Source organism: Saccopteryx bilineata, chromosome X (assembly GCF_036850765.1).
Source record: "Saccopteryx bilineata isolate mSacBil1 chromosome X, mSacBil1_pri_phased_curated, whole genome shotgun sequence".
Taxonomy (NCBI): domain Eukaryota; kingdom Metazoa; phylum Chordata; class Mammalia; order Chiroptera; family Emballonuridae; genus Saccopteryx; species Saccopteryx bilineata.
The window spans coordinates 15,727,506-15,754,019 of NC_089502.1; the positions used below are offsets into that span (position 1 = coordinate 15,727,506).

At 39.1% G+C, this 26,514-nt stretch overlaps 1 protein-coding gene and 1 pseudogene across 2 annotated transcripts in view; one reads left to right on the top strand and one right to left on the bottom strand.

Annotated features, from left to right (window-relative positions):
• The window catches only part of APLN (apelin), a 134,081-nt gene that overhangs the window by 12,594 nt on the left and 94,973 nt on the right, over positions 1-26,514 (top strand). For both annotated transcript variants that reach the window (XR_010727824.1, XR_010727823.1), the window contains 2 exons: positions 1,855-1,904; positions 12,516-12,657. The gene's annotated coding sequence lies outside the window, so the exon portion shown is untranslated. The remainder of the gene's footprint in view (positions 1-1,854; positions 1,905-12,515; positions 12,658-26,514) is intronic.
• The window catches only part of LOC136317383 (mitotic checkpoint protein BUB3-like), a 96,511-nt pseudogene continuing 85,927 nt past the window's right edge, over positions 15,931-26,514 (bottom strand).

The following is a 26,514-nucleotide window of genomic DNA, read 5'->3' on the forward strand; positions in this document are numbered from 1 at the left end:
TGGCAGTCACTTAACACAATCATGAAGCAAAGGGAAATGATAAAGTCTGTCATCAGGGTCAATGCCAATTAATTGAAGAAAGCTGCGAGGCTGGAAAAGAGGATGTGGGGAATGGGAGGCCCCATACATTTCTGAAGCCAGTTAACAGACCTCTGAGACAGCAATCCCTGGTGACTATGGCCAGACCCCCCCCCCCCACAAACATGCCCTTTCAAAGTCTCTGAGTGAGCAGTCCTGACCAAAAGGTGGGATTGGGGGCTCTGAACCACAATAGGTAGGTTAGTAGACTTGCATGAGCTGGGTGAATTGAGGTTCTTATGCTTTCTTCATTGTATTCACTTGTAACTGAGTGCCCACCCTGTGCCGAGCACTTAACTAGAAGCCATGAGAGATGCTGGGAAGAGTAATACAGGTAAGGTTGTTGTCCTGGAAGAATTCACAGAGGATAGAGGCTGTGCTCCCTACATATGGGGAAAGAATTTGAGAAATACTGAGGGGTCAGGGACCAAATGACCACCCCTTTTCTAAGGAGTTGACCAGGAAAAAAGAGTATCTGGAAAGGTCTAATACTTAACATGAGATAACCTTTATTGGTGGAATTAGTGGGGATGTTATTTTCTGGGGGAGGGGTGGAGAGCCATGGTATACTGTAAACTTATTAAAGGAAAGACTTATGCCTCTGTCAATCCCTTGGCCAATTTCTAGCATGAATTTTCATGTAAAGAGACTTACAAACAGGGGATTTAAAATTAGATCTCACGAACTTTGATTGAGTGCCTATTATGGGCCAGGCACAATGCTAGCTGCTCTCCCACACTTAAATATCTTAGATAATCTATCTGAGGTGGATTAATGTAAATATTGAATGACTGGACATGAATTATAGAAACGTCCATAGGTATAACATAACTGATTAATTCTCAAAGTGTGGTTCCTGGACCAGTATCACCTGGGAACTTGGTAGAAATGCAAATTCTGAGCCCTATTCGATATGGACCCAATCAGAAACTCAGGGGTAGAGCTCAACAATCTGTGTTTCAACAAGCCGTCCAGAGGGTGCTGATGCAGAGCCAAGTTTGCAAACCACTGCTCTAACCTAGTGATCTTTAAAGGGGAATTGGAGCTGCCTGAGGACTTTTGGAGGATCCTCAGAGTAGGGGAGCAAGGCTTGAGCTGCTCATTTTCATCTGTATTACATATTGAGCTGCTACATCAGATTTTGTTTAAAGAAAGTGCTTCAAATTGAAAAAGTTTAAAAAAGATGATTCCACTCTACCTGTCTTGCCTCATCATCTGTGTAAATTGGGACGCTGAGGTCCTGAAAGAGAAAGGCTCCAGGAAACAGGAATGGAAATAGGAGCCAGGCCTTCTAACTTGCAGCCCAGGGGCATCACAGGTGCCACCCTCATGAAAGAAGAAACAGGAAGACAATCTTTTGAGCTCTCTTTTATTAAGATTCTGAGAGCTGCCTCCTTCTCTTTCTAGTTATGCCAGGAAAGGCCAGAGGCTTCTGGGGCTGTTGGAGGAAGCCCTTCCAGTTTCCTCTCCTATGGCTCAGAGCCTATAGCCCCAACTGCCTCCTGGCCAACTTGATTCTCCCCCTGCTGCTCTCCTTTCAAGGTAGAACATCATAAGGGGTCTGCCTCAACTTCCAGCCTCTCCTTCCATTTCCCAGCCAGTCTTTCAGGCCCATCTGATATCTTAGGCTCTGCCCAGGTCTGCATTTTCCTGCCATCCAATCTTTGCCTGCCCCAATCCAATGTTTCATCATTGTCATCATACTAGGAACTGGAGTCACTGTGAGCTTCTTCTGGGGACTCATTACATTCTCTATCATGTCTCTTCCCTTCCTAGCCCCCAACACTGCCAGACCCACTGTACCAGAAGGCAGCTCATAGGACTTGGTAAGTGGGCAGGGGAGATGTTGATGGGGTTGGAGTCTGTACTACCTGCTGCTGGTTCTTCCCAAGGCTCAAAGACCCAGCTGGCAGGGCATCCCCACCGTTGCCTATGCCCTTTCAGGTGCCAGGCATTGCCTTTGACTTCAGACTTGACCTTCTGCTGACCACTTATAGCTGTCTTGTCCCAAGGCAAGAGCCCCTAGTTCAGCCATCTGAAGCAGTAGCTCCCCTGTGTGCCAACTGTGTGACAGCCCCAGGACTAGGGCAAGAGTCTGCAGCCTACGTGAACAAAGTCAAGGCAGCTGCAGTGTGGTGTGTGAGTCAGCTTCTTGGCTCTTCCCTTCTGTGTGTGTGGTGGGGGAGGTGGATTCTGGAGCAGGGAATGAAGAGAAACTGAAAAAATAACCACCAAAAAGCTAACATTCACAAGCCAAGCCAGTGCATCTTCCCTGCAAAAAAGAGCATTTGAAACCCTAGCCAGGCCTGCTTCTGTCCAACCTCTTAGACTCTGAGGAGTGACTTATAGCAGGAATTTCACAGCTGATGGAAGCTGAACAGTGTGAGGAAAATAGCCTGGACTTTGGAGTCAGATGGCTGAATCAAATCTGAGCTCAGTCACTCACTAGATGACCAATCTTATGTGAGGGACACCACTTCCTTAAACCTCAGTCTCAGCCCCCCAAAAAGTGATGGCAATATTAGGTTCAACCATATAAAAATGCTATTTTGTTAGTTAAGAAAGGTTAAATAGAGAGGACAAGATGGTGATGGAGTAGGCAGGCGTACCAACTTCCACCTCCCAGAACCAAAGTAAATTACAACTTAATTTTAAGAACCATCATCTGGAAAAACCAACTTTGGACTAAACTAAGAGGACTCCTCAACCAAGGAACACTGAAGAAGCCACACCTAGACTGGTAGGAAAAGCAGAAATGCAGAGAGGGCTGCCCAGCTCCCAGAAGCAAACAGCAGCTAGGAGAGACTCATATGACAGGAAGTGAGTTTAGCAGAGAGGGGAGGGTCCTGAGCCCCAGGAACAAATCCCCAGCCTGCAGTCCCAAGCCTAGAAGAGGTGTATGGTCAGTATTTAGCTGGAAACAAGTCAGAATACTGTTTGTGAGAAAGAGACTTATTTCTCAGACACAAGATTCTTCTTAAAGGGACCGCGCAGAAAACCTCTCTCACAACCACTCACCCAGGGCTCAGGGGGATGGGGAGAGAGGAGAGGACTGGAGTAGCAGGAAGAGAGTGTAATCTAGAAGCACAGGAAGAAACAATTTGAGGGACAGCCACCCTAACCCCTGGGACAAGTCACTCCCCAAATCTGAAGTGAATATTTCCCCTGGAAACATCAATACCAGCAAAGGAAGCAGGACAGCAGCCAAACAAGCTTTCCTGTGGTACTTAGAGCAGAGTCATTTAGAAGGAGGGAGCTTTTGGGTCTACAGTAGTGAGTCTTAGGGTCTGAGCTGCAGTGCCCCCACCCACACGGCTGAGGGCTTGTCTGAGGGCGGGCGGTGGTGGGACGTGGAAACACAGTTCTGTCAGCAAGGAACAGGTGTGAGCTCAGTCTTGCCCAGCTAGGGTGAAGGGGATGCGTGAAGGTGGTCAAGCCCAGCTGTGGGCCACCTGCAATCCAGCCTGCAGGGGAAGGGCAGGAGCCCCTGAAGGGGTAGAGACCCACACTTCAGCAAGGGTGCAGGAGCGCAGCCTTGCCTGGCCCATGGAACCGAGGCTTGTGGCCTGATACAGGAGCCAGCTGCTCCTGTGGGGGTGGAGCGAAAGCTCAGAACAGGCGGAGTCCCATGACTGAGTGTGGGCACGCAGCCCCACCCCGCCCATGGAGCCAAGGCTTGCAGCCATCCTGTGGGTGGGCTTCTCCTACAGGGGTGGGGCAAAATCCCTGAATCAGGTGGAGACCCCCAGCTGATCAAAGGTGTTCACCCCTGCCCTCAGGGCCAAGGCTTGTGGCCTGGGCAAAGGGCATAACCCCACTCATGGAGGCAGGGTGAAGGCCAAGGCCACTGAGGCTTTTATACCTAAACACGTGATCATAGCCCCCCACACTGTGAAGAAGAAGCAGAAACCACAGCAACTGCCCCAGTGGGCTGGCACTGGCAACCCACATACCCAAACACCCTAGGCAGCAGCAGCAGAGAGAGTGGCGGGCCTGCAGAAAGACCATACATAGGGAACACAGAGGCCACACCTAGTGGACCCCAGTGGCCAAAACCTTCTTTTACACAGACAAAATAAGAAGGCAGAGAAATGCAACACAAATGAATCAAGAGAAATCCCCAGAAAAGGACCTGAACGAGTCATATATAACCAAATTACCAGATGCAGAGTTTAAAATAATGATTGTTAGGATGCTCAAAGATCTTAGAACAACAATAGATGGTCATTACAAACACCTAAGTAAAGAGATAGCAAATATAAAAAAGGACATTGAAATAAAAAATAATCTGTCAGAAATGACAAATACAATATCAGAAATGAAGAACACAATGGAAGGAATTAAAAGCAGGATGGATGAAGCTGAGAATTGAATCAGCGAGTTAGAGGACAAGATAAATGAAGGCACAGAAGCAGAACAGAAAGAAGAAAAGAGTCTCAAAAAGTCTGAGGAAACTCTAAGAGAGCTCTGTGACAACATGAAAAGAAATAACACTGCATCTAAAACAACTAGAAAAAGAACAGCAAGTAAAGCCCAGAGCTAGTAGAAGGAAGGAAATAATAAAGATCAGAGTGGAAATAAATAACATAGAGGCTAAAGAAACAATACAGAGGATCAATGAAACCAGGAGGTAGTTCTTTGAAAAGGTAAACAAGATCGATGAACCTTTAACCAGACTCACTAAGAAAAAAAGAGAGAGGACTCAAATAAATAAAATTAGAAATGAGAGTGGAGAAATAACAACTGACACAACAGAAATACAAAATATTGTAAGAAAGTACTATGAATAACTGTATGCCAAAAAACTAGACAACCTAGATGAAATGGACAAATTCCTTGAAACATATAATCTTCCAAAAATTAATCTGGAAGAATCAGAAAACCTAAACAGACCAATTACAACAAATGAGATCAAAACAGTTATCAACCCCCCCCCCAAAAAAAAAAACTCTCCAAAAAGAAAATTTCTGGGCCTGATGGCTTCACAAGTGAATTCTACCAAATATTCAAAGAAGAACTAATTCCTATCCTTCTCAAGCTATTTCAAAAAATTCAAGAGGAAGGAAGACTTCCAAGCTCCTTCTATGAGGCAAGCATAATTCTGATTCCTGAACCAGGCAAAGACAACACAAAGAAAGAAAATTATATGGCAATATCCCTGATGAATTTAGATGCTAAAATTGTCAATAAAGTATTAGCAAACCGGATCCAGCAATATATGAAAATATCATACATCATGATCAAGTGGGATTTATTCTTGGGAGGCAAGGCTGGTACAATATTTACAAATCAGTCAGTGTGTTTCATCACATAAACAAAAGGAAGGAGAAAAACCACATGATAATTTCAATAGATGCAGAAAAAGCATTTGATAAAATCCAGAACCCATTCATCATCAAAACTCTCAGCAAAGTGGGAATACAGGGAACATACCTCAACATGATAAAGGCCATCTATGACAAACCCACAGCCAACATCATACTCAATGGGCAAAAATTAAAAGCAATCCCCTTAAGATCAGGAACAAGGCAGGGGTGCCCCCTTTCACCACTCTTTTTAAAATATTTTATTTTATTTTTATTTATTCATTTTTAGAGAGGAGAGAGAGGATGAGAGAGAGAGACAGAGAGAGAGAAGGGGGGAGGAGCTGGAAGCATCAACTCCCATATGTGCCTTGACCAGGCAAGCCCAGGGTTTTGATCCAGTGACCTCAGCATTTCCAGGTCGACGCTTTATCCACTGCGCCACCACAGGTCAGGTTCACCACTCTTATTCAACATAGTTCTGGAAGTCCTAACCACAGCAATCTGACAAGAAAAAGGAATAAAAGGCATCCAAATTGGAAAAGAAGTAAAACTATCATTATTTGCAGATGATATGATACTGTATATACATTGTGTCCGTAAAGTCATGGTGCACTTTTGACCGGTCATGGTAAAGCAACAAAAGATGATAGAAATGTGAAATCTGCACCAAATAAAAGGACAACTCTCCCAGTTTTATACCTATTCAGTGCAGTTCAATGTGGGCTTACACACAGATTTTTTAGGACTCCTTAGGTAGCTATCCTGTATAGCCTCTACAGACTCATCACTGACTGATGGCCTACCAGAACGGGGTTTCTCTACCAAACTGCTGGTTTCCTTCAACTGCTTATCCCACCGAGTAATATTATTCCTATGTGGTGGTGCTTTGTTATAAACGTGCCTATATTCATGTTGCACTTTGGTCACAGATTTAAATTTAGCGAGCCACAGAACACACTGAAATTTCCTCTGTACCATCCACATCTTGACTGGCATGGCTGTAGGCTGATCTGCTGTATACACAGTGTTACATCATCATCTGCACATGTGCACATGATGCCACATCATCCTACAGAAACTGGGAGGGTTTTCCTTTTATTTGGTGCAGATTTCACATTTCTTTCATCTTTTGTTGCTTTCCTGTGACCGGTCAAAAGTGCACCATGACCTTACGGACACATTGTAGAAAACCCTAAAGTCTCAGTCAAAAAACTACTGAACCTGATAAATGAATTCAGCAAGGTGGCAGGATATAAAATTAATACTCAGAAATCAGAGGCATTTTTATACACTAACAATGAACTGTCAAAAAGAGAAATTAAGGAAGCAATCCCCTTCACCATTGCAACCAAAAAAATAAAGTACCTAGGAATCAATTTAACCAGGGAGATTAAAGATTTGTACTTGGAAAATTATAAAACATTGATAAGAGAAATCAGGGAAGATACAAACAAGTGGAAGCATATACCATGCTCATGGTTAGGAAGAATAAACATCATTAAAATGTCTATATTACCCAAAGCAATTTATAAATTCAATGCAATACCAATTAAAATACCAATGACATATTTCAAAGATATAGAACACATATTCCAACAATTTATATGGAACCAAAAGAGAATACAAATAGCCCCAGCAATCTTGAAAAGGAAGAATAAAGCGGGAGGTATCACACTTTTGGATATCAAGTTATACTACAACACCATTGTACTCAAAACAGCCTAGTACTGGCATAAGAACAGGCATATAGATCAATGGAACAGAACAGAGAACCCAGAAATAAACCCACATCTTTATGGACAACTGATATTTGACAAAGGAGGTAAGAGCATACCATGGAGTAAAGACAGCCTCATCAACAAATGGTGTTGGGACTATTGGACAGCTACCTGCAAAAAAAATGAAACTAGACCACCAACTTACACCATGCACAAAAATAAACTCAAAATGGTTAAAAGACTTAAATGGAAGCCATAAAACCATAAGCATCTTAGAAGAAAACATAGGCAATAAACTCTCTGACATCTCTCGCAGCAATATATTTGCCAATTTATCTCCACGGGCAAGTGAAATAAAAGACAGGATAAACAAATGAGACTATATCAAACTAAAAAGCTTTTGCGCAGCTAAAGACAATAAGAACAGAATAAAAAGACAAACTACACAATGGGAGAACATATTTGACAATACATCTGATAAGGGGTTAATAACCAAAATTTATAAAGAACTTGTAAAATGTAATACCAGGAAGACAAACAATCCAATCCAAAAATGGGCAAAAGAAATGAATAGACACTTCTCCAAAGAGGACATACAGATGGCCAGTAGGCATATGAAAAAATGCTCAACATCACTAATGATTAGAGAAATGCAAATTAAAACCACAATGAGATATCACCTCACACCAGTCAGAATGGCGCTCATCAACAAAACAACACAGAATAAGTGCTGGCAAGGATGTGGAGAAAAGGGAACCCTCCTGCACTGCTGGTGGGAATGCAGACTGGTGCAGCCACTGTGGAAAACAGTATGGAGATTCCTCAAAAAATTAAAAATCAAACTGCCTTTTGACCCAGCTATCCCACTTTTAGGAATATACCCCAAGAACACCATGGCACTGTTTGAAAAGAAGAAATGCACCCCCATGTTTATGACAGCACTGTTCACAATAGGGAAGATCTGGAAACAGCCCAAGTGTCCGTCAGTGGACGAGTGGATTAAAAGGCTTTGGTACATATATACTATGGAATACTACTCAGCCATAAGAAATGATGACATCAGATCATTTACAATAACATGGATGGACCTTGATAACATTATACGGAGTGAAATAAGTAAATCAGAAAAAACTAAGAACTATATGATCCCATATATAGGTGAGACATAAAAATGAGACTCAGAGGCATGGATAAGAGTACGGAGATTGGGCGGGGGGAGTGAGGGGGTTGGGGGAGGGGAGGGGCACAAAGAAAACCAGTTAGAAGGTGACGGAAGACAATTGGACTTTGGGTGATGGCAATGCAGCATAATCAAATATCAAAATAACCTGGTGATGTTTTCTCTGAACATATGTACCCTGATTTATCAATGTCACCCCATTAAAATTAATTTTAAAAAAGATTAAATATTGTCAGTTTCATATTGAATCAACCCAAATCACCTTTCCTCTAGGGTTATTGTGCAGATTGAATAAGATAATATCCAAAACTGTTTATACCAACATTTGGCATATAATAAGTGACCTTTGAAGGGTAGTGGTGCTGATGGTGATAACACTAGGTATATAACTCCTAATATTGGCCACTGATTGAGGCCTAATCTTGGCCATATCACAAATACAGGTCCCGGATAAGCTAAAATATATCAGTGACATAATCTGAGGCACTGAAATGGACCCTTGGCCAAATATCCCTCCTCTTTGTGCTGGGTCAGCTCTTAAAATGTTTTGCTTTGTGGTGAAACCATTGTCCAGTGAAGGTTCCAACTGAAGAGTTACAAAAGGGAAACAGATTAAATAATTTGCTCATTGATCCATTCATTCATTCAATAGCTCATATTGAGAGCCTATTATGTACCAGGCACTGCACTAGGTGCTGGGTTGAAGAAGGTATGGGCCCTGCCCTGGAGAAATCTATAATTTTATATGGGAGAAAACCCTAGGACAGGTACCAACAGTCCACTAATGACAAGTGTCAGTCATGAAAAATGTATCCTTAGACTCATAAGGGTACTGAGGAGGGATCTTCCAAATTTAGGAGTCGAGAAAGGCTACACAGAAAAAAAGTGACATACCAGATGGACCCTGAAAGATATGTAGAAATTTCTTGGATGGAGAAGGTATAGCTGTAGAAGGACATTTCAGTTAGAGGAAACCTAATAAGTAGAGGCACAAGACTGGGATTGATTCAGTCTATTGTGTCTGCAGCGTAGTCAGGAGCTGAGGATGAAAGGGTAGGTCAGAGCTGAGTTAGGAAGTGCATTGCATGCCACCATGGGTGTGACTTTATAGCAGTGGTAGTCAACCTGGTCCCTACCATCCACTAGTGGGCATTCCAGCTTTCATGGTGGGCGGTAGTGGAGCAACCAAAGTATAAATAAAAAGATAGATTTAACGATAGTAAGTTGTTTTATAAAGATTTATTCTGCCAAACTTAGCAAAAATCCGACATAAAGTACTTGGTAAGTAATTAATATTATATGCTTTAACTTGCTGTAACTCTGCTTTATAAATTTTATAAAGTAAAGTTACTTCCCTACTTTATCAGTCACCATTACTGTGGAACCGGTGGGTGGTTAGAAAATTTTACTACTAACAGAGATACAAAAGTGGGAGGTAGGTATAAAAAGGTTGACTACCCTTGCCTTATAGGTAATTGAGAACCAACAGATAAGGATTTCCCAGTGTGTCCAGGCAGATTAGCCCTAGAAATCTGATATAGAGGATCTTTTAATTGTTAATAATTATTCTCAATATTATTGAGGCATAATTTATATACAACAAAATGTACCAATTTTAAGTGCACAGTTCAGTGAGATTTGACAGATATATATACTCAGGTAACCAGTATTACTTAGCAAATGCCCAGTGCTCTGCATTTCAAGGGTAGGGACTTATGCTTTGCAGCACTTTCCTTAAAATTTTCAATGTTCCCCTGTAGTTTTTGGAGGCAGCCAGGGCCAGCATTATCATCAGGGTGGCCTGCTAAAATGAATTCCAGTTTGACACAGGCCCAGATTCATGTTTCTCCCTTCAAGGCACTCTTGAGTCTTTAGACACCTCCCTTGCTTGGGGCTAACCAGATGTCCCAAGGAATTCCAGGATTTTCACATATGGTATCATCTATGAGACTCATGGCTGGGACCTGGTTGGAGGAAGGCAACATGGCAACCGGATTGCTCCACTAGCCAATGCAGTTTTTCTTTGGCACAACTGCATGAAATTAGGTAACCAAAATAATACTGACACACTGATTTTGGATGATTCAAATAGTACTTGTAGACAAGGGCTGCACAAAAGGTATTTTCTCTGGCTCTGAGCTCCCTTAGAGTAGCTGTCTACGTAAAACCACTATTGATATTTCATCATGGCAAAATGTTTTCTTAAAGACCTTTACAATCAACCTCACTCCCATTCCCTACCCTTACCTATCACTGTCTTTTTTTTTTTTTTTTTTTTACAGAGACAGAGAGTGAGTCAGAGAGAGGGATAGACAGGGACAGACAGACAGGAATGGAGAGAGACGAGAAGCATCAATCATTAGTTTTACATTGCACGATGCAACACCTTAGCTGTTCATTGATTGCTTTCTCATATGTGCTTTGACCGCGAGCCTTCAGTAGACCGAGTAACCCCTTGCTGGAGCTAGCAACCTTGGGTTCAAGCTGGTGGGCTTTTTGCTCAAACCAGATGAGCCCGTGCTCAAGCTGGCGACCTCGGGGTCTGGAACCTGGGTCCTCGGCATCCCGAGGGGTGTTGGGTTTTATAAGGTCCTTATAAATTTTGGATATTAACCTCTTATCAGATGTATCATTGGAAAATATGTTCTCTCATTCAGTGGGTTGACATTTCATTTTGTCGATGGTCTCCTTTGCTGTACATTTTAGTTTTATGTAACCCCATTTAAAGTTTTTTTTCTTTTGTTTCCCTTGCCCAAGGTGATATATCAGAAAAAAAAATTTGCTACGTGATATGTTCTAGATTTTACTGCCTATGTTTTCTTCTAGGATATTTTGTTTGTTTATTTGTTTCTGAGCCTAAAATTTAAGTCTTTAATCTTTTTTGTATTTACTCTTGTGTCCGGTATAAGAAGGTCATCAAGCTTTATTTTCTTTTTTACAAGTATCTGTCCACTTTTCCCAATACTATTTATTGGGAAACTAGATGGTTTTTATCCCCTTGTATGTTTTTGCCTCTTGGTCAAATATTAATTGACTATAAAGGTCTCAGTTTACTTCTGGCTCTCTATTCTGTTCCATTTATCTATATATCTGTTTTTATACTAATGCCATGCTGTTTTGAATATTATGGCTTTGTAGTATAGTTTGATGTCCTGATTCCCCAACTTTGTTCTTCTTTCTTAAGATTGCTTTGGCTATTTGGGGTCTGTTGTAGTTCTATATAAATTTTTGGAATATTTGTTCTAGATCTGTGGAAAAGGCCATTGGTATCTTTCTCTCTCTCTCTCTCTCTCTCTCTCTCTCTGTGTGTGTGTGTGAGAGAGAGAGAGAGAGAGAGGGAGAGAGAGAGGGAGAGAGAAACAGACGGGGATAGACAGGAAGGGAGAGAGATGAGAAGCATTAACTCTTTGTTGCAGCACCTTAGTTGCTCATTGATTGGTTTCTCATGTGTGATTTGACTGGGGGGCTCCAGCCAAGCCAATGACCTGTTGCTTAAGCCAGTGATCTCAGATTCAAGCCAGCAACCTTCAGCTTCAAGCCAGCGACCTTTGGGCTTAAATCAGTGACCATGAGGTCATGGCTATGATCCCATTCTCAAGCCAGTGACCATGCACTCAAGCTGGTGAGCCCATGCTCAAGCTGGATGAGCCTGTTCTCAAGCTTATAACCTTGGGGTTCCAAACCTGGGTCCTCTGCATCCCAGGCTGATGCTCTATCCACTGTGCCACCGCCTGGTCAGGTAGCCATTAGTATCTTGATAAGAATTGCATTGAATTTATAGATTGCTTCTAGTAGTATTGACATTTTAATTATGTTAATTTCTTCTATCTATGAACATGTTATAAACTTCCATGTTTTTGTATCTTCTTTAATTTCTTTCTTCGGTGTCTTATAATTTTCCAAGTACATTGGGCTTGCCTGGTCAAGGCACATATGGGAATTGATGCTTCCTACTCCTTCCCCCTTCTCTCTCTTCTCTCTCTCTAAAAAAAAAAAATGAATAAATAAAAAAAATAATTTTCCAAGTACAAGTATTTTACATAACTTAGTTAATTTTATTCCCAAGTATCTACATATGTATGCATGTATTTATTTATTGATACAATTGTAAATGGAATTTTTTTCAGTTTCTTTTTCTGATAGTTCATTATTGATATATGCAAATGGAACTGATTTCTGTATATTTATTTTCTATCTTGCTACTTTACTGAATTCTTTTCTTTTTTCCTTAAGTGAAAAGTTCGGGAGGCAGACAGACTGACTCCCACATGCACCCCAACCAGGATCCACCAAGCAAGCTCCGTATGGTGTGATGCTCTGCCTGTCTGGGACTGTTGCTCTGTTGCTCAGCAACCGAGCTACTTTAGCACTTGAGGTGAGTACATGAAGCCATCCTCAGCACCTGGGGCCAACTTGCTTGAACCATTTAAGCCATGGCTATAGGAGGAGAAGAGATAGATATATAGAGAGAACAGAGAGGTAGTGGTGGAAAAGCAGATGGTCACTTCTTCTGTGTCCCCTGACCATGAATCAAGCCCAGTACATCCACATGCCAGGCTTACGCTCTATCACTGAGCCAATCATCCAGGGCCACTTTACTGAATTCATTTATCAGTTTTTGGTGGAATCTTAAAGGTTTTTATTATATACAGTATCATATTATATACAGTATCATGTTTCACTTCTTCCTTTTCAATTTGAATGCCTTTTATTTCTTTTTTTGTCTACTTTTTGACTAGAGCTTTCAGTACTATGTTGAATAACAGTGGTGAAAGCAAATATTTTTGTTATATTCCTGATCTTAAGGGAAATGCTTGTAGTTTTTCCCCATTGAGTATGATTTTGTTTGTGGGTTTGTCATACATAGCTTTTATTATGTTGAGATATATTCCTTCTATTCTTACTTTGCTGAGAGTTTTTATCAGAAGTGGGTACTGGATTTTATCCAATGCTTTTATCTGCATCTTACAATATAATCATGTGGCTTTTATCTTTATTTTGTTTATGTGGTGTATCATATTTATTGATTTGCAGATATTGTACCAACCTTGCATCCCTGGAATAAATTCTACTTGATTGTCTTGTATGATCTTTTTAGTACATTGCTGGATCCAATTTTCTATTACTTTATTGAGGGTGTTAACATCTATGCTAAAATATCAGGGATGTTGGCCCATAGCTTTCTTTGTAACTTCTTTATTGGGTTTTAGAATTAAGATAATGTTGGCCTCATAAAATGAGTTTGGTAGTCTTCCCTCTACTTGAGTTTTTTTTAATGCTTCAATTTCACTAGCTGTAATCTGTCTATCCAGATTCTCTGATTTATCCTGATTCAGTTTTGGAAGATTGTATATTTCTAGGAATTTATTCATTTTTCCATATTGTCAAATTTGTAAGCATATAGTTATTTGTGAGATTTTCTTATAATCCTTAGTATGTTTTGGCATCACTTGTTACTTCTCCTTTTTCATTTCTAATCTTATTTATTTGGGTCATCTTTCCATTTTTTCTTAATGAGCCTGGTTAAAGATTTGTCTTCTCTGAATATTTTTATATAAGTCTTTTTGTGGGCATATGTTATAATTTATCTTGGATAAATATCTAGGCATAAAATTATTGGCCCAAAGCATTGGTTTATGTTTCATTTTATAAGAAACTATTGAATTGAATTCCATAGTGGTTGTATAATTTTGTACTCTAACCAAGAGTGTTAAGAGAGTTTCCATTGCTTTGTATTCACTTGTTGTTGTTTTATTTTTAATTGATCTTTTCTAGTGGTGGAATAGCATCTCATGGTGACTCTAATTTGCATTTCTTTGATGACTAATGATGTTGAGCATCTTCTCAGTGTTTGTTAGTCATTTGTCATTCTTTGTGAAGTGTCCTTTCTTTGAGTATAATTTGTAGATAATACAGGGTGGGACAAAAGTAGATTTATAGTTGTGTGTATGTGAAACACAGAGTTTATTATTATTATTTTGTGACAGAGACAAAGAGAGACAGAGAAAGGAGAAGATAGGGGCAGACAGATAGGAAGGGAGAGAGATGAGAAGCATCAATTCTCTGTTGCGGCACCTTATAGTTGTTCATTGATTGCTTTCTCATATGTGCCTTGACTGGGGGGCTACAGCAGATGGAGTGACCCCTTGCTCAAGCCAGCAACCTTGGGTTCAAGCTAGTGAGCCTTGCTCAAATCAGATGAGCCGCACTTAAGCTGGTGATCTCAGGGTTGTGAACCTGGGTCCTCTGCATCCCAGTCTGACACTCTATCCACTGAACCACTGCTTGGACAGAGTTTATTCTTTTATTATTATTTATTAACTATCATTATTTCCCTATAAACCACCACAAACCTACTTTTGCTCCACCCTGTATAATACACCCATTAAAAGTGTGAATAAATGAATAAAACAATATGCTAGTTCTACCTATGTAGATGTTTATTAATATTATTGATGTTTCTAAACAACAACTTTTGGTTTTATCTATTTTTCTATTTTTTGCTATTCATTGATTTCTGCTCTTAACTTTATTCTTTCTTTCTTTCTTTCTTTCTTTCTTTCTTTCTTTCTTTCTTTCTTTCCTTCTTTTTTTCTTTCTTTCTTTCCTTACTTTGGGGTTAACTTGTTCTTCTTTTTCTAGCTTCTTAAATCTGAAGCTCATGTCATTGATCTGAGCCCTTTCTTCTTTCCTAATATAAGTAGCAAGTGATATAAACCTCCCTCTAAATACTATTTTAGTGGCATCTTACAAATTTTGATATGTTTTTATTTTCTTTCATTTAAAAATACTTTCTAATTCCCTTTTGATTATTCTTTGACCCATAGGTTATTTAAATGTGTGTCATTTAATTTTCAAATATTTAAGAATTTTTTAGTATATTTTTGTTATTATTAACTAATTTAATTCTGTTGAGGTCAGATAACATGATCTTTATGATTTCAGTCCCTTAAAATTCACTGAGACTTGTTGTTTTATGCCCCAGCATATAGTCTGTCATAGGGAATGTTCCATGTGTGCCTGAAAATAACATGTATTCTTCAGATATTGGGTATATTTTTCTATTCATAACAATGAGGTCAAGTTGACTGATAGTGCTGTTCAAGTCTTCTACACCCTTATTGATTTTCTGTTTACTTGTTTTTTATCAATTACTTGAGAGAGAACTGTTAAATTCTCCAACTATAATTGTGATTTTTGTCTATTTTTTGTTTCAGTTCTGTCAGTTTTGGCTTTATGTATTTTGCAGCTTGTTAATAGGTTATAACACATTTAAGATTGTTATATTGTCTTGATATAGTGACCCTTTGTCATTATAAATGTTTTTAAGGGTTCAAAATCACTCATTTATTATGCAACATGGAAACAACAGGTTCAGATTTTACCAAAAGAGCTCAAGATGCTCAGAAAAAGCAACTAGGCTGTTTCTGTTGCTAGGGGAAAACAATTCTTCCAACTACTTCACAAGAATATAAGGACTCTTCATCTTACACAGTGCCAGCATGAAAGAGTACAGACAAGTTTTCTGTCAAAAAGAAAACAGAGAAATTTACATACTAACATGTTCACAATGAATATAATGCGTCCTTTAGTGGATCAGCATGTACTTATTAAAATGAAAACAAAGCTTTCCATAGAAAAACTTCTTTCATGAAGTAATTAAATGATAATTTGTTTCTGCACCTGTCACTTGGTGAATAAAGAAACCATTTTCAGGATATTTCGTGTCATCAAATTCATACACATATGATGATGCTTACCCAAGTGTAGTCCCATCATTACTCAAGGCAAGTGATGTGATGCTGTTGTGGTGCCGATGAAACTGGCATGGTCACTTTTTGTTAAATGGATCCCAAATATTTACAAATCTATCAGAACTATCTGTGACAAATGTATTGAAAGGAAATGACATTGATTCGGTAAATCTGCTCAATATTATTTTCGCTTAGTCTGTGACACTTGAAGACATACTTCATTTTCTGCACCTCAGGGCTTGATTGGGTCCAAGTATTCAACTGCTACTTGGCCTTCAATAGAACTCAGTACATAAGCCTGCTTGTTTGGAAATGCATTTCAGGCTGGACTCCTGGTACTGCTGCACATAGCACATGTTCTGTAGGTCCCACACTGACACTCTGTGGCCTGCAGTGTCCAGAATCAGCCTGTCTGCAGACACTGAGAGGATGTATACCTTTTCAAGCTGAGAGAAAGTCCCAGGATTACAAAGAGATCTGGGATCTCACACTTTATCTGATCCCAACTCCCAATAACCATCACATTTACTTTTTGTCTGTAATCAACACATCTGATGGGACATCATAGATTCCAACAAGTTTTTCTTGACTAGTGTTCAAATCATGCATTTTCAATTGATGATCAAATCCCTCACTCCAGACATGTGTTGGATTATAAAAAGTGCAGTCCAGTATAGTGCTAGTGTGCTGGTACATGAGACTGGGAGGTGTTGGAGTTGAACTTCACTGAGAAGATACCATCCTTTGGTGACTGGTTCAGTTTGAACTCATTAGAACCAGCCACCTTGAGTTACCTTCAGAATCCTAAATATTTTTATTTTAGTAATATTCTATTTCTTGAAGATTACTTTGAAATTATAATCGCCACTTCTAGTATATTGTTTTATACATCATTTTAGTTTTAACCTATCTGTGCCTTTATATTAAAAAAATGTCTTTATTATTTTCTTCCTTCTACTAGTTCTGGGCTTTACTTGCTGTTCTTTTTCTTCTTCTTTTAGATGTAGGGTCAAGTTGTTTATTTGAGCTTTTTCTAGCTTCTTGAGGTATGCCTGTAATGCTATAAACTTCCCTCTCAGGACTGCTTTTGCTGTGTCCCATAAATTTTGAGTTGATGTATGCTCATTATCGTTTGTTTCTAGGAATTTTTAAATTTCTTCTTTGATCTCATTGTTTACCCATTTGTTATTTAATAACATGCTATTTAGTTTCCAAGTGTTTGAGTATTTTTCAGTTTTTCTGTTGTGGTTGATTTCTAGTTTAATGCCATTGTGATCAGAGAAAGTGCTCGATATAATTTCAATCTTCTTAAATTTGTTGAGACCGCTTTTGTGCCCTAACATGTGGTCTATTCTAGAGAATGTACCATGAGTGCTTGAAAAGAATGTATATTCTGCTGTTTTAGGGTGAAAGGTTCTGAAGATATCTATTAAATTGAGTTGATCTAATATGTCCTTTAAATCTGCTGTTTCTTTGTTAATTTTCTTTCTTGAGGATCTATCTAATGATGTTAATGGGGTATTGAAATCCCCTACTATTATAGTGTTGCTGTTGATCTCGCCCTTTAAATCCATCACAGTCTGCTTTATTTTATTTTTTTAATATAATTTTATTTTTTTAATGGGGTGACATCAATAAATCAGGATACATATATTCAAAGATAACAAGTCCAGGTTATCTTGTCGTTCAATTATGTTGCATACCCACCACCCAAAGTCAGATTGTCCTCCGTCACCCTCTATCTTGTTCTCTCTGTGCCCCTCCCCCTCCCCCTTTCCCTCTCCCATTCCCCCCTCCCCCCCCGTAGCCACCACACTCTTATCAATGTCTCTTAGTTTCACTATTATGTCCCACCTACGTATGGAATAATACAGTTCCTGTTTTTTTTCTGATTTACTTATTTCGCTTCGTATCATGTTATCAAGATCCCACCATTTTGCTGTAAATGTTCCGATGTCATCATTTCTTATGGCTGAGTAGTATTCCATAGTGTATATGTGCCACATCTTCTTTATCCAGTCATCTATTGATGGGCTTTTTGGTTGTTTCCATGTCCTGGCCACTGTGAACAATGCTGCAATAAACATGGGGCTGCATGTGTCTTTACGTATCAATGTTTCTGAGTTTTGGGGATATATACCCAGTAGAGGAATTGCTGGGTCATAAGGTAGTTCTATTTTCAGTTTTTTGAGGAACCACCATACTTTCTTCCATAATGGTTGTACTACTTTACATTCCCACCAACAGTGGATGAGGGTTCCTTTTTCTCCACAGCCTCTCCAACATTTGCTATTACCTGACTTGCTAATAACAGCTAATCGAACAGGTGTGAGGTGGTATCTCATTGCCGTTTTGATTTGCATTTCTCTAATAGCTAAAGAAGATGAGCATCTTTTCATATATCTGTTGGCCATTTGTATTTCTTCCTGGGAGAAGTGTCTATTCATATCCTCTTCCCATTTTTTTATTGGATTGTTTGTTTGTTTGTTGTTGAGTTTTATGAGTTCTTTGTATATTTTGGATATTAAGCCCTTATCTGAGCTGTTGTTTGAAAATATCATTTCCCATTTAGTTGGCTTTCTGTTTATTTTGTTATCAGTTTCTCTTGCTGAGCAAAAACTTCTTAGTCTGATGTAGTCCCATTCATTAATTTTTGCTTTCACTTCTCTTGCCATTGGAGTCAAATTCATAAAATGCTCTTTAAAACCCAGGTCCATGAGTTGAGTACCTATGTCTTCTTCTATGTACTTCATTGTTTCAGGTCTTATGTTTAGATCTTTGATCCATTTTGAGTTAATTTTTGTACAGGAGGAGAGACTGTAGTCCAGTTTCATTCTTTTGCATGTGGCTTTCCAGTTTTCCCAGCACCATTTATTGAAGAGGCTTTCTTTTCTCCATTGTGTGTTCTTGGCCCCTTTATCAAAAATTATTTGACTATATATATGTGGTTTTATTTCTGGACTTTCTATTCTGTTCCATTGGTCTGAGTGTCTATTTTTCTGCCAATACCATGCTGTTTTGATTGTCGTGGCCCTATAATAGAGTTTGAAGTCAGGTATTGTTATGCCCCCAGCTTCATTCTTTTTCTTTAGGATTGCTTTGGCTATTCGGGGTTTTTTATAGTTCCATATAAATCTGATGATTTTTTGCTCTATTTCTTTAAAAAATGTCATTGGAAGTTTGATGGGAATTACATTAAATTTGTATATTGCTTTGGGTACTATAGCCATCTTGATTATATTTATTCTTCCTAGCCAAGAACAAGGTATATTCTTCCATCTCATTATATCTTTTTCAATTTCCCTTAACAATGGTTTATAGTTTTCATTATATAAGTCCTTTACATTCTTTGTTATGTTTATTCCTAAGTATTTTATTTTTTTTGTTGCAATCGTGAAGGGGATTATTCTTTTGAGTTCCTTCTCAGTTGTTTCATTGTTGGCATATAGAAAGGCTATTGACTTCTGTATGTTAATTTTGTATCCTGCGACCTTACTGTATTGGCTTATTGTTTCTAGTAGTCTTTTTGTGGATTCTTTGGGGTTTTCGATGTATAGGATCATATCATCTGCAAAAAGTGATACCTTTGCTTCTTCTTTTCCGATATGGATGCCTTTTATTTCTTTGTCTTGTCTGATTGCTCTGGCTAGAACCTCTAGTACCACATTAAATAAGAGTGGAGAGAGTGGACAACCCTGTCTTGTTCCTGATTTAAGGGGGAAAGCCTTCAGTTTAGTGCCATTTAATATGATGTTAGCTGATGGTTTATCATATATGGCCTTTATCATGTTGAGATATTTTCCTTCTATACCCATTTTGTTGAGAGTCTTAAACATAAAATTGTGTTGTATTTTATCGAAAGCCTTTTCTGCGTCTATTGATAAGATCATGTGGTTTTTGTTCTTTGTTTTGTTGATATGGTGTATTACATTAACCGTTTTACGTATGTTGAACCATCCTTGAGATTCTGGGATGAATCCCACTTAATCATGATGTATTATTTTTTTAATATGTTGTTGTATTCGATTTGCTAGTATTTTGTTTAGTATTTTAGCATCTGTATTCATTAGAGATATTGGTCTGTAGTTTGCTTTCTTTGTGCCATCCTTGCCTGGTTTTGGTATGAGGGTTATGTTGGCCTCATAAAATGTGTTTGGAAGTATTGCTTCTTCTTCAATTTTTTGGAAGACTTTGAGTAGAATAGGAACCAAGTCTTCTTTGAATGTTTGATAAAATTTGCTGGTATAGCCGTCAGGGCCTGGACTTTTATTTTTGGGGAGGTTTTTAATGGTTTTTTCTATTTCTTCTCTACTGATAGGTCTGTTTAGGCTTTCTGCTTCTTCTTGACTCAGTCTAGGAAGGTTGTATTTTTCTAGGAATTTATCCATTTCTTCTAGGTTGTTGAATTTAGTGGCATAAAGTTTTTCATAGTATTCTACAATAATTCTTTGTATATCTACGGTGTCCGTGGTGATTTCTCCTCTTTCATTTTGGATTTTGTTTATATGAGTTCTTTCTCTTTTTTCCTTGGTAAGTCTTGCCAAGGGTTTGTCAATTTTGTTGATCTTTTCAAAGAACCAGCTCCTTGTTCTATTAATTTTTTCTATAGTTTTTCTGTTCTCTAATTCATTTATTTCTGCTCTGATTTTTATTATCTCCTTTCTTCGGCTGGTTTTGGGTTGTCTTTGTTCTTCTTTTTCTAGTTCCTTAAGGTGAGAAGTTAAGTGGTTCACTTGGGCTCTCTCTTGTTTGTTCATATATGCCTGAAGCGATATGAACTTCCCTCTTATCACTGCTTTTGCTGCATCCCATAGATTCTGATATGTCGTATTGTCATTTTCATTAGTCTGTATATATCTTTTGATCTCTGCACTTATTTCTTCTTTGACCCATTCATTTTTTAAAAGTATGTTGTTTAGTTTCCACATTTTTGTGGGATTTTTTTCCTCTTTTTTGCAGTTGAATTCTAGTTTCAAGGCTTTATGATCAGAAAATATGCTTGGTACAACTTCAATTTTTCTGAATTTGCTGATATTGTTTTTGTGGCCCAACATATGGTCAATTCTTGAGAATGATCCATGTACACTGGAGAAAAATGTATACTCAGTCACTTTGGGATGAAATGTCCTGTAGATGTCTATCATATCCAGGTGCTCTAGTGTTTTGTTTAAGGCCACTATGTGTTTGTTGATTCTCTGTTTGGATGACCAATCTAGAGCCGTCAGCGGTGTATTGAGGTCTCCAAGTATGATTGTATTTTTGTCAGTTTTTGTTTTAAGATCAATAAGTAGCTGTCTTATATATTTTGGTGCTCCTTGGTTTGGTGCATATATATTAAGAATTGTTATGTCTTCTTGATTCAGTGTCCCCTTAGCCATTATGAAATGGCCATTTTTGTCTCTGAGTACTTTTCCTGTCTTGTAGTTTGCATTATCCGATATGAGTATTGCTACACCTGCTTTTTTTTTGGATGTTATTTGCTTGGAGTATTGTTTTCCAGCCTTTCACTTTGAATTTGTTTTTATCCTTGTTACTTAGATGAGTTTCCTGTAGGCAGCATACAGTTGGATTTTCTTTTTTAATCCATTCTGCTACTCTGTGCCTTTTTATTGGTGAGTTTAATCCGTTTACATTTAGTGTAATTATTGATACTTGTGAGCTCCCTATTGCCATTTTATATCTTGCTTTCTGTTAGTTTTGTGTCTTGTTTGATCCTTCTCTTTCGTTTTTCTATCTTTTGTTTTTATTTGGTTGTATTCCATACATCTTTCCTCTGTTGCTATCTTTTTTATCTCATGTGCTTCTGTGGTGGTTTTTTCAATGGTGGTTACCTTTGAGTAATGAAAAGGGTCCCTACCCTGTTCATTGTAGTGAACTATTTTGTGAGTACTTTTGCACTCCATCGTCCTTTGCTACTGTTAATCTCCATCTTCTCCCCCTCTTTCTTTTTGTTGTTGTCACAGTTTAAATTTTGTTTTATTGTGTTCTTCTTGGAGCTTTTACTTGTGGCTCTGTTTTTTTTTTTGTTCTTTGTATCTGATTGGAGAACCCCCTTTAGTAATTCTTGGAGTGGGGGTTTTCTGATGATAAATTCCCTCATCTTTTCTGTATCTGTGAATGTTTTTATTTCTCCTTCGTATTTGAAGGATAGCTTTGATGGGTAAAGTATTCGTGGCTGAAAGTTCCTCTCTTTCAGGACTTTAAATATTGGGGTCCACTCTCTTCTAGCTTGTAGAGTTTCTGCTGAGAAATCTGATGATAATCTAATGGGCCTTCCTTTATATGTTGTATTCTTCTTTTCCCTGGCTGCCTTGAGAATTTTTTCTTTGCTGTTGGTTTGTGTCAATTTCATTATGATATGCCTTGGAGTAGGTTTGTTGGGGTTAAGAAAACTCGGAGTTCTGTTTGCTTCTTGAACTTGAGGCTTTCGTTCTTTCCACAGGCTTGGGAAGTTCTCATCTATTATTTGTTTGAGTATGTTCTCCATTCCATTTTCTCTCTCTTCTCCCTCTGATATACCTATTATTCTTATGTTATTCTTTTTGATGGAGTCAGATAATTCTTGTAGGGCTATCTCATTTTTTTTAATTTTTGAGTCTCTTTCTTCTTCTCTCTGTTGTGCCTCAAGTTGCTTGTCTTCTATTTCACTAATCCTCTCTTCTATCTGACCTGTTCTATTAGCTAAGCTTGTTATTTCATTTTTCAGCTCGTGAATTGAGTTTTTCATCTCTGTTTGATTTGTTTTTATAGTTTCAATTTCCTTGGACATATATTCTTTGTGTTCATGGAGTTGTTTTCTGAGCTCCCTAAATTGCCTTTCTGTGTTTTCTTGTATATCTTGGAGTATTTTTAGTATTTCTATCTTGAATTCTCTGTCATTTAGCTCCAAGGTTTCCAATATATTAAATTTTTTCTCCATAGATTTTTCCTCATCTAGCTGTGTTACCTCTCTTTCTTTTGTATTCATGATATTCGATTTTCTCTTCCTTAATGGCATCTGAGGGTGGTTTTGTTGATAGTATTAATGAGATTTAATAAAGAATAAAAAGTTAAAAAAAATAACAATAAAAAAATAAAAAATCGAAAAGAGTTGTTTTTTTAAAAAAAATTAATAATGAAATAAAGAAAAATAAAATAAAAATTAAAAAAAAGGAAATTATTCCCCCCCTCCTTTTTTCCTCTCCTCTCCTCTCCCCTCTTTTTTGAGAAAATCTTGTGGTGGACTGTGAATTATAACAAACAATGCCTGTGATGGAGGGCCTGAATTGGGGAAAAGTAATAAAGGGGCAAAAAAAAAAAAAAGAAAAAAAAAAAAAAGGAAAGAAAAAAGAAAAAAAAAAGAGCGTATGGACCCACAAAAAGCAAATAAGGAAAAAATTTGGGTCAAGAATGAAATGATTTGCTTTTAGGTGTTGGTTGTCTAAGAGTTATGATGAGAGGAATAAGAGGAAAATGGAAAAATGGGGGGGCAAATTAAAAAATTACTATTGTATTTAGTGGAACAAGAACTAGATAATATGGAGAGCCAGGGATGAGAGCACTGCTAGTGAGTTAAAAAGGTGAAGTAAAAACCTCCCAAAATGCCACAAACATAGGTTTGAGTCCCAGATAAGATAATTTGTTTGTTATTGAGGTTTGAATGAGAGGAGATGTAAAGGAGAAAGGAAGAAACTAATATAGAGGGAGAAAAGAAAGAGAGAGAGAAAAAAAAAGAGGTAACCACTAAAAGAAGAAAAAAGAAAGGAGAGAGAGAGAGAGTTAAGGGTTTTGGAGTGCAACCCTCATAGAGAGAAAGGAAGAGAAGAGAAAAGATAATGGGAGATGTAACACTTATGGGTAGTGTAGTTCAAGGAGAGGAGAGAGTAAGACCAGTAGAGAGTTAATCGGCCAAATTGGAGGAGGAAAAAAAAGTATGAAGAATGAAGATAAGAGAAACAAACGAACAAATATAATAAAATGTGATAGGTTATAAAGTCTGCAGATTATTCTTGATTTTGAGAGGTTATCTTCTTGCTTTTTCTTTTCTCTCCCTCTTCCTGGTCGGTGACTCTGTACCCCGGGTTCTGCCCCTTTGGCTCGCTCAGGTAGAGGTTTGCAGTTGATAAGTCTCTATGGCAATGTCATGTATTGTGCTTTAGTCTCGTTGGCAGTCGAAGCTCAATAGCATTTATAGGCTCCGAAAGTGAGAGAGTCCGTGTTCCTGGAGCCTTTCTCCTAGTCTTTCCTTCCTTAATTAGTAGCCTGATAATCCAGCTATGGGGTTGCTGCTGCCTCTGCCTGGATAGTAAGAGGCTCAAAGAGCTGGCAACTCCCCACTCTATTTCCACTCAGCACAGGGCTCTGGGTAAGGCTCAGTCAGTCAGAGCTGCTAGCATAATTAGGCGGGCTTTCCGCCCACTCAAAGACCTCTGGCTCTGCCACTCTGTCCGGTAACACAAGCGGGCGCCCACTTCCGGGGCGCTTGGAGGAAACTCTCACTCACTGTCTGCGACCAGGATATCCGGCCAGCAGTCTCACGCTCTGAGTGAAACCCCCAACCGCAGGGAAAAGTTGTAGCGTTGGAATTGAGTCTCACTCCGTCCCCATGCGCGGCTTTTGCAAGGCGCTGGGGCGGCTCGAGATTCCACTTTGTCCCACACAAAGGCCCCTGACTCTGCCCCTCTGTGCGATAACACGGGCGCGCACTGCCGAGGCACTCGGAGGAATTGCTCACTCCTTATCTGCGCGCGCAAACCAGGATATGAGGCCGGCCGCAGTTCCCTCTGAGTGAAACACCCTCCAGCACGGAAAATCTCCACTGTTGGAATTGAGTCTCGCTCCGTCCCCGTGCGCGGCTTTTGCAAGGCGCTGGGGCGGCCCGAGATTCCGCTTTGGCCCACACAAAGGCCCCTGACTCTGCCCCTCTGTGCGATAACACGGGCGCGCACTGCCGAGGCACTCTGAGGAATCGCTCACTCCTTATCTGCGTGTGCAAACCAGGATATGAGGCCGGCCATGGTTCCCTCTGAGTGAAACACCCTCCAGCACGGAAAATCTCCACCGTTGGAATTAGTTCTCACTCCCTCCCGTGCGTGGCTTTCCCAGGAAGAAATTCTCGGCCACTAACTGCACACCGACCAGGAGACCGGGTAAAATGGCCGCTCTGCTTTTCTTTCTTTGTTTGGGTTTGGCGCGAGTGTTAGCTTGTATTGCCCGGGTTGCCACAGGATCAGATTTTCCTCGGCTTGGATCTCTATGCCACAGCCTGGTTCAGCCGTTTGTGCTGCGGCAGCCTGGATCTATTCACCCCCTTTGCCCGCCTCAGTTTCTATATTCACAGTTACCAGAGAAAGCCGCCCTGTTTAGGTTAGTGAGGAAGGTGGAGCATTTCTTACTCCCTATTTCCTTCGGGGTTTGGTTATATATTTAGCCAATTTTTCACTCAATCATACCTTTGGGTGTATTGCGAAGCATCTGGAAGCTCCAAGTATAGGTTTTTCTGTTTCTGGTTGAAGATCTTGTTGAGTTTTGGGGGAGATTTATCGGTATCGCTTCCTACCCCGCCATTACTCTGACGTCATCTCCCACAGTCTGCTTTATATATTTAGGTTCTCCTATATTAGGTGCGTAGATAATTATAACGGTTATATCTTCCTTTTGGATTGCTCCCTTTATCATTATGTAGTGACCTTCTTTATCTCTAACTATACTCTTTTTTTTAAAGTCCATTTTGTCTGATATAAGTACTGCTACCCCACCTTTTTTTTTTCATTTCCATTTGCATGAAATATTTTTTTCCAACCCTTTATCTTCAGTCTATGTGCATCTTTTGATATAAAGTGTGTCTCCTGTAGACAGCATATATATGGGTCATGTTTTCTTTTCCATGCAGCTACCCTATGTCTTTTGATCGGATCATTTCATCTATTTACATTTAAGGTTATTATTGATATGGAATTGTTTATTGCCATTTTATTCTTTAAAACTGTATTCCTCTTTTGCTACATTCTTTTTCTCCTTTGATCTGTTTACAACAGGTCCCTTAGCATTTCTTGCAGCCTTGGTTTGGTTGTAGTGAATTCCTTGAGTTTTTTGTGTTTTTTTTTTGTCTGTAAAGCTTTTTATTTCTCCTTCAATTTTAAATGATAGCCTTGCTGGATAAAGTAGTCTTGGTTGTATGCTCTTGTTCTGCATTAGTTTGAATATTTCTTGCCATTCCCTTCTGGCTTCAAGTGTTTCTGTTGAGAAGTCAGAAGTCATCCTTATGGGGGCTCCTTTGTAGGTGATAGTCTTCTTTTCTCTAGCAGCTTTTAATATTTTCTCTTTATCACTTAGCTTTGGTATTTTAATTATGATGTGTCTTGGTGTTGGTTTCTTTGGGTTTCTCCTTAATGGAGTTCTCTGTGCTTCCTGAACATGTGAGATGTTTTCCTGCCTTAATTGAGGGAAGTTTTCAGCTATGATATGCTTGAACAAAGTCTGTATCCCTTGTTCTTTCT